The sequence below is a fragment of the Somniosus microcephalus genome, chromosome 8 (assembly GCF_052327205.1).
Source record: "Somniosus microcephalus isolate GS21.2 chromosome 8, FLI_Smic_1.0, whole genome shotgun sequence".
NCBI classification, from domain to species: domain Eukaryota; kingdom Metazoa; phylum Chordata; class Chondrichthyes; order Squaliformes; family Somniosidae; genus Somniosus; species Somniosus microcephalus.
Window position 1 is genome coordinate 145,911,659 of NC_140994.1, and position 9,132 is coordinate 145,920,790.

Here is a 9,132-nt window from a genome sequence, read left to right on the forward strand (position 1 = left end):
TTCGAGACTCGTCAGATACTGACGCAGTCCGTGTCCATATGTAGCAAGACCTGGACAACATTCAGACTTGGGCTGACAAGTGGCAAGTAACATTCGCACCACACAAGTGCCAGGCAATGACCATCTCCAACAAGCGAGACTCTCACCATCTCCCCTTGACATTCATTGGCATTACCATCGCTGAATCCCCCACTATCAACATCCTCGGGTTACCATTGATCAGAAACTGAACTGGACCAGCCATATAAATACTGTGGCTACAAGAGCAGGCCAGAGGCTGGGAATTCTGTGGCGAGTGTCTCACCTCCTGACTCCCCAAAGCCTTTCCACCATCTACAAGGCACAAGTCAGGAGTGTGATGGAATACTCTCCACTTGCCTGGATGAGTGCAGCTCCAACAACACTCAAGAAGCTCGACACCATTCAGGATAAAGCAGCCCGCTTGATTGGCACTCCATCCACCACCTTCAACATTCACTCCCTCCACCACCGGCGCACTGTGGCTGCAGTGTGTACCATCTACAAGATGCACTGCAGCAACTCACCAAAGCTCCTTCAACAACACCTTCCAAACCCGCGACCTCTACCACTTAGAAGGACAAGGGCAGCAGACGCATGGGAACATCACCACCTACAAGTTCCCCTCCAAGCCACACCCCATTATGACTTGGATCTGTATCGCTGTTCCTTCACTGGCGCTGGGCCAAAATCCTGGAACTCCCTTCCTAACAGCATTGTGGGTGTACCTACACCATTGTTGAGTAGGTTGGGACTCTACTCATTGGAGTTCAGAAGAATGAGAGGCGATCTTATCGAAACATATAAGATTGTGAGGGGGCTTGATCGGGTGGATGTGGTGAGGATGTTTCCACTGATGGGTGATGTAATGTATATACCTTTAAGGGAGGAACTATGTTTTACAGCTCATGTATACTGCAGTACCGGCAGTGACCACACCTGTGTATAACACAGTAGTAATCTGTACAGTTCAGTTGCAGTGTGAGCCACGGTGAGTAAACACCTGTTGTACCATTCTCCGCAGTCTGTGTCTTATTATACACGGACGCAACATTGGCGACGAGTCAGGTTCGAACCTACCTGCAACTCTGCATCACCTCCCGGGGATTCGTTCCTGGAGATCAGTGGATTGGAGGTCAAGGCCAGAGACTCGGGCGTCGACCACGGGCAGCCGCCCAGTCATCCAGCCGAGACTCGAGAATTGCGGGGGAGGCTGTCGAGAGCCAGGCTTGGCTTTCCAGTCGAGGTGGTCCAGCGAAACGGGCTGGCAACAGGTAGTGTGCAGACCCTTCCCGGACAGCGGCGGGCTAGAGCCCGACCGAGCGGCACAGCAAAGGGCCGAGCAGCGTCAACGGGGGGGAGAGAGAGGGCAGAACGCACAGGGCGCAGCCGGTGATCAGGGGCCGAGCAGCGTCGGAGAGAGGGAGAGAGAGACGCGCAGAAACACGCGAGGCGCCGCCATTGCCACGAGGACTGCCAAGAGCGGCGTTGGCAGCAGCGCAGGAGAAGCGCACGAAATCTACAGGGCGCCGCCATTGCCACGAGAACCACCGGGAGTGGCGTCGGCAGCAGCGGGGGAGGAAGGTAAGCGTGGGAGACGCCATTTTAAGCCATTGGGAGACGCCATTTTAAACCACACCCAAAATGCCGAAGAGTGGCAGTATCACCGCATTTGACAATGAAGTCGAAGATTGGACTACATGTGTCGAACGAATAGAGGTGTACTGCAAGGCAAATGGGGTGTCAGATGACAAGAAAGCGTCAGTATTGTTAAATTTAATGGGTGCAAAGACGTATGGTTTATTACGAAATCTAGTAACCCCAACGAAGCCAATGGAAAAGAGTTTTGAAGACATAGTAACGATACTAAAGGAACATTTAAACCCCATACCGCTGCTGATGGCAGGAAGATTCAAGTTTCACAAACGGAACCAGCATAAGGATGAAAGCAATGCAGGTTATTTAACAGAACTGCGCAAACTATCGAAACACTGCCAGTTTGGAGCGGGACTGGCAGATACCTTAAGGGACAAGTTTGTGTGTGGGCTTCAAAGTGAAGGAACCCAGAAACGGCTTTTATCTGAAAAGGACTTTACGCTGGAAAAGGCTTTCAGCATTGCGGTATCATATGAAGCAGCAGCACGGGGCGCTGCAGAGATACAACAGAGACCGCAAGAATATGGCACAAACGAAATGTCATATGGAACAGAGAAGTGCTATCGCTGCGGCAGAACAACACACGACCAGAATGATTGCTGGTTCAAAGACAAAGTGTGCAGACAGTGTGGAAAAGTAGGACACATAGCACGAGTCTGCAGGTCGGGAAAGAAAACCAGCAATAAGAAACCGACCAAAGGAAAGTACAAGAAGGTACATAAGATAACGGAGAATAGTTCAGACGAATAAAAGAGTGATAACGACTCCGAAAGCAGGGAACTGAGTTGTCTGAAACTACATAATGTGATCACAACGGAGGATCACCGAACCATTTGGGGCATTCTCAAGATAGCAGGAGTCCAGGTAAAGATGGAATTGGACACAGGATCAGCCCTAACAGTCATAAACCGACGCGACTATGAGCGGCTATTCTCACACATACCCTTGAGAGACACAAAAATTATTTTGAAGGCGTACACGGGGCAAAAAGTCTACCCCAAAGGAAAAATAAGGGTGACCGTTATAGATAATGGTAAGGGAACACCAAAACTAGACCTGTATGTATTGCAAGATGGAGAACCTCCATTACTGGGACGTGAATGGATCCGGAAAATACAACTGGATTGGCATTCCATAGAGGCACTGACTGTGGCTGACAAAAAGGATGAGGACGTCACACCTGGGCGACTGTCAAAGATCCTAACTGACGCGAAAGAAGTGTTCCAGCAAGGACTCGGAACACTAAAAGGCATGACAGCGATGATTAAAATTGAAGAAAACGCAAGCCCAAAATTTTTTAAGGCCAGACCGGTACCTTATGCGATCCGCCCAGCCGTTGAAGCAGAGCTGGAGAGTCTGGAACATTCAGGTGTACTGTCCAAGGTAGACTGGAGCGAGTGGGCTACACCCATCGTCCCTGTGATGAAAAAGTCGTTGAGCAGCACGCCTGGGGAACCAAGGAAGGTTCGCATCTGTGGGGACTTTAAGGTAACAGTGAACCCGATCCTTCACACCGTACAATATCCACTTCCGCGGAATGAAGATATTTTCGCCTCGTTATCTGGAGGGAAATGCTTCACTAAGATTGATCTGGCCCAGGCGTATCTGCAAATGGAGGTGGAAGAAGCATCAAAAAAATACCTCACAATCAACACCCATAAAGGTCTCTACCAATACAACCGGCTGGTATTCGGGGTAGCATCAGCTCCGGCTATTTGGCAGAGGGCAATGGAACAAGTCCTGCAAGGGATCCCAGGGACCCAGTGTTATTTGGACGACATCCTGGTCATGGGTGAAAATGACAGTGATCACCTTGCCAACCTGGAGCAGGTGCTCACTAGATTGCAGGAATATGGGCTCCGAGCTAACTGCCTCAAATGCGAGTTTTTTGGAAAACAGATCTCGTATTGTGGCCACGTTATCGATAAAGAGGGGTTACATAAGTCCCCAGAGAAGATTGAGGCAGTAGTCAAGGCTCCAGAACCGGAAAATGTGTCACAACTGAGGTCGTTCCTCAGGCTGGTAAACTACTACCATAAGTTCTTGCCAAATTTGTCTACAATACTACACCCACTGAACACCCTACTGCAAACTGGGGTGCCATGGAAGTGGAGTGACAAATCTAGACGAGCTTTCCAGAAGAGCAAAACACTAATCACATCGAAAGAGGTATTGGCCCATTACAACCCAGCATTACCAATTCGGTTGGCATGTGATGCGTCAACCTACGGCATTGGAGCGGTGCTGTCGCACAAATTCTCGGACGGCTCAGAGAGGCCAATAGCCTTTGCGTCACGATCACTAACCTCAGCCGAGCGTAACTACGCCCAGATTGACAGGGAGGCACTCAGCCTAGTGTGGGGAGTGAAAAAGTTCAATCACTATCTGCACGGGCAGAAATTCACCTTGCTGACTGATCACCAGCCTCTTGTCTCCATTTTTAATCCGAAGAAGGGCGTTCCGGTAATGACTGCGCAACGACTACAAAGATGGTCACTTTTTCTAGGGGCACACCACTATGAGGTTGAATATAAGGGCACGAAACAGCATGGAAATGCTGATGGGCCATCACGCCTGCCACTGCCTACTGTGGAGGAAGCACCAGCAGTGGATCCTGTCGAAATATTCCATTCGACTATAGTTGAATACCTACCGGTAACTAACGCTTATATCGAAAAGGAAACCCGAAATGACCCGACACTGTCTCGGGTATATGATTTGACGGTGAAGGGATGGCCAGCACATGGCGACTCACTGTTGCCAGCATTCTCGACAAGGAGAGAACAGCTGTCAGTGTGCCGGGGGACCTGATGTGTGGATCCCGAGTGGTAATTCCACCGAAGTTAAGGGATAGAGTGCTCAATGAGCTTCATGAGGGTCATCTGGGAGGGGTAAAAATGAAAAACCTAGTCAGCGCTTATGTGTGGTGGCCGGGAATCGATAAACAAATAGAGGACCTGACCAAGAGCTGCTCAGGATGCCAGAAAGTCCAAAATGCACCACCACAGGCCCCTCTACACCCATGGGAGTGGCCCTCATCTCCATGGCAATGGGTGCATATTCATTTTGCTGGTCCATTCATGGACTCAATGCTTTTAATAGCCGTGGATGCGCACTCCAAATGGCCTGAGGTCATCAAAATGTCCTCCATCACCACGGAGAAAACTATTGCAGTCCTACGGACCATTTTTGCCAGGAATGGCTTGCCAGAACAGATTTGCTCCGACAACGGACCACAGTTTGTGTCCGAAGAGTTCCGGAGGTTCTTGAAAAAGAATGGGGTAAGGCATTACACATCCGCCCCGTATCATCCAGCCACAAATGGGTTGGCTGAGAGGTTTGTACAAACCTTTAAGAAGGCAATAAAGGCTATGTACAATGACAACATTCCGCTGCAGCACAAGGTGGACAATTTCCTGTTCGCCTACCGGAATGCGACACATGCAGTCACCAACCAGGCCCCAGCCATGATGTTCTTTAACCGAAGGTTAAGATCTCGCCTGGATTTGCTCAGACCAAATGTACGAAGAGATGTTGAGATTAAGCAATTCCAGCACATCTATGAGAAGCCAACAAGGAGCTGCAATATAGGGCAACCAGTCTTGGCCCGCGACTACCGAACAGAAAAATGGCAGCCAGGAACGATATGCACATGGCAGGGCCCACTAATGTACACAGTGGACATTGGGGAGAGCATCGTGAGACGCCATGCTGACCAGATCCTAGAGTCACAGGAACAAGTCAACCCCATGCCTCGCCCATGCGTACCTGGTGATGAACCCGACGTACAGGTCGCATCTACCCCAGAAACAGTAGCATCGGAAGCTGATGAACCAACCGACGACAGGGGGCCAGAATCGCCTCCGCACCAAGAGCAAGACACTCGGGAAAGGCGCTATCCAGAAAGGATCAGGAAGCCTCCCCAAAGACTGAATATGTAAATAGACTATTTTCAGCCAATGTTGCATGTTAAAAGTGTTAATTGGAATTAGTTTGATATTTAATTGTTAAATGAGTGTTATGGTACTGTTAATCTAAAAGGGGAGGAATTGTAACATATATACCTTTAAGGGAGGAACTATGTATTACAGCTCATGTATACTGCAGTACCGGCAGTGACCACACCTGTATATAACACTGAGTAGTAATCTGTACAGTTCAGTTGCAGTGTGAGCCACGTTGCGTAAACACCTGTTGTACCGTTCTCCGCAGTCCGTATTATACACGGACGCAACAGGTGAGACTAGAACTAGGGGGCATAATCTTAGAATAAGGGGCTGCCCTTTCAAAACTGAGATGAGGAGAAACTTCTTCACTCAGAGTGTAGTAAATCTATGGAATTTGCTACCCCAGAGAGCTGTGGAAGCTGCAACATTAAATAAATTTAAAATGGAGATAGACATTTTCCTAGCAGATAAGGGAATTAGGGGTTACGGGGAGAGGGCAGGGAAGCGGACGTGAGTCTAGATTCAGATCAGCCATGATCCTATTGAATGGCGGAGCAGTCCCGAGGGGCCGTATGGCCTACTCCTGCTCCTATTTCTTATGTTCTTATGGACAGCAGCGGTTCAAGAAGGTGGCTCACCACCATCTTCTCAAGGGCAATTAGGGATGGGCACTAAATGCAGGCCTAGCCAGTGACGCCCACATCCCATCAATGAATTAAAAAAAAAAAGTATCTACATAGGATAGAAGTCTGCAGGGGTCATTTTAACCTAACCTGCTCCATTCATCGCTGACTAACTTCTGGATGGGGTCCATCAACAGGTTTTTGGATCCTAATTTGCACATTAAATGGCTTTAATGCCAGTTTCAGGCATTCGCCTTGGGTGTCTAAAAAAGGGCCCCATTAATTTAGCAGTAGGACCTACCCATGCGCAGATTGGGTGCAGGCCATGCCACGGCTAAATTGGGCTGCATTATGCCTGAAAAACAAGTGCAATGCATACCAATTTCTATCGCTTTTTGCAAAGGTCATGTTTACGTCACAGAACAACATTCTCCACAAATTGCCAATAATTCCAATCACCCTATCTACAATTATTTTTCCTGATTTGCTCATTTAATTTTTGATATCACTTGCAACTTCTACAACAGAGATGCTACCTCATGGCCTGTTCCTCTTTCTCCTCAGTGTAATTTCTCACTAAGCCTTCTGCTTCTATTCCAATAACTTTAATAATCCTATTCTCCCTCACTAGTGTGAAGCCTAGACTTTCATTTTTCTGTCATATTCGGGACCTGGAATTCAAAGAAAGAGAGAGTTCTATTTCTCCATGTAGGGTGGAGATACAAACAGCCTTGGCTGAGGAGCCTAGGGACCCAGATCTAAGGGGCTCAGTCTCCAACAGAGCCAAGACTAGACAGCATCAATCTTACACAGAGACAGTTTCCATGCACGTGGTTGAGATGATGGAGTCCACTACCTGTATCTGCAACACATTGTGGGAAGCTTCCTGTAAACTGTAGAACACTCTGGAGACTCTGACAGCCCAAGGAGATTTCTGCAGCAACGAGACACTAGGAACAGCTTCTAAGGACATCAGTAGATTACAGTGTGGCAGCTGACAGTACCATCATAGATGCATTGAGCAGGACACTTTCACAGGGCTTCCAATACCTAGTTGGGACTATTTGGTATATATTGACACTGAGTCTGTGCTCAGCACCAGTGGGCTGCAAGGAATAGTTGAAGATGTCCCTGTCTCTATTCTTTAAGCCTAGCTTTGAGGGAGCATCAGACATGGGCCTCACACACTTTGCCACTGTAAGAGATAGAGAAACTGTGCCTTCTGGGACTGAAAGCCGGCTATGCCCACTGAAGAGTCAAAACAGTGAAAAGGAACTGGCCCATTTCCAAATAGGCCCGTTTCCCTACAGCAAATGATTGCTCTTCAATTGATTGCCATTGGGAAACTGGCCTTTTAAATTATTGATCAGGTCCTGGCACGTAAAGACAACTGCTTTATTTAAGCATGCATTGCATCAAGGGCAAATGAGGTACGACTGACAGAAATTTGGGCAGGTGATATCATCCAACCAGTCCCGCCACTTTTACTGATGTCTACACAGAAGGAAGGGGGTCACCCCCACCTCTGGCAGAAATTTCAGCAGGCAAACAAAGGGCAGTGACCCAACGTAACACTTCTTTCTCAAATTCTGCCCCTGCCTACCCCAAATATGCTGTTAATAGGCTAAAAAAATGAAAATATTCAAAGCTAATATACCTAGACTTCCAAAAGCCCTTTTATAGAATATCACATGTGAGACACTTTTTCTAACATATTTTATTGAATATTGAGCATAAGAAATGAAAGTGCATTCTGTAAGGGGCTTTACTGTGTGGGTGTCTTGGGTTCGTCAATTATGCCTCTGACTACCCCCTTTGAGCGGTTCAAATCGCTCGCCCCTTTTGAGTTCTGACCACCGGACTTATTTGCAGGTAGCGATATAGAAAACGAGCAGACCAGTGGTTTTGGTGCAAAGAAAAAACCCAAGATTTTATTACCAGAGAACAATTCTATACAAAAGATAATATGGATGCAGTACACTTACACTTAACAGGGATGGGAAATAAACGGCACATCGAGGGAAAATGACTAAAATGACAATTTTAGTAATCCCCTTAACTCCCACCCTCTAAACCTCGCTATCTTATGAGGGGTCAGAATTCCATGCTCACCAGTCCGAGTCGTTTAAACAGGCGAGAATCTTGCTTCTTTGCCCTGCTGCCTTTCGATGCCACGTGGTTTCAATGCTGCACAGGGTACCGTCCAGGTGAAAATACCCCAGTAATAAAATAGCCTCTGGCAGGGTATTTCACCTCTCGGGACGGGCTCTTCTTCGTAGGTCCTCTTCCTGGGGTGGTGGCAAGCAGGGCGCGGGAGGCGAGGAGAGAGAGAGAGAGCATGTCTTCCTGAGGGGCTACATTTATACTCCTCTCGGTAGCACTTATCTCATGCGCTAAATCAGCTCATCCTTTGTCTGATTTAAGCGAGTTAGAATTGAAAAAAGGTGTCGATCTTGGCCTGTCAACTTAGATGGCTGGTAATAGTCTCTAACGATCCCATAACTGCTCTTCTTTGTTCAACAGATTTCTTGATGGGGCCAGCCTAACCTGGATGGCTCCGCTGATTGTTTGGATCGTTTGAGTAAACAAGCTTGATGACCTGTAAACGGGGGCCTGAATATAACTGAGTTTGCTCCCAATACATAAATGTAAAAGTTCTGTCTGGTCTCGTGATCTCGCAGACATCGAAAACACCCAAGCTATCAGCTTGTCACGGAGTCTGTGATAATAATAATAACTTCCGGGAAGTTATGTGCACATCACTTCCTGTGAACTGTGAACTGTGAACTCTGTGCATACATCACTTCCTGTGCATACGTCACTTCCTGTGTTTGGACTAGTATAAATACTGAACTGCTCAGTATGGTAAAAGGGCTTCACCTAGAGGC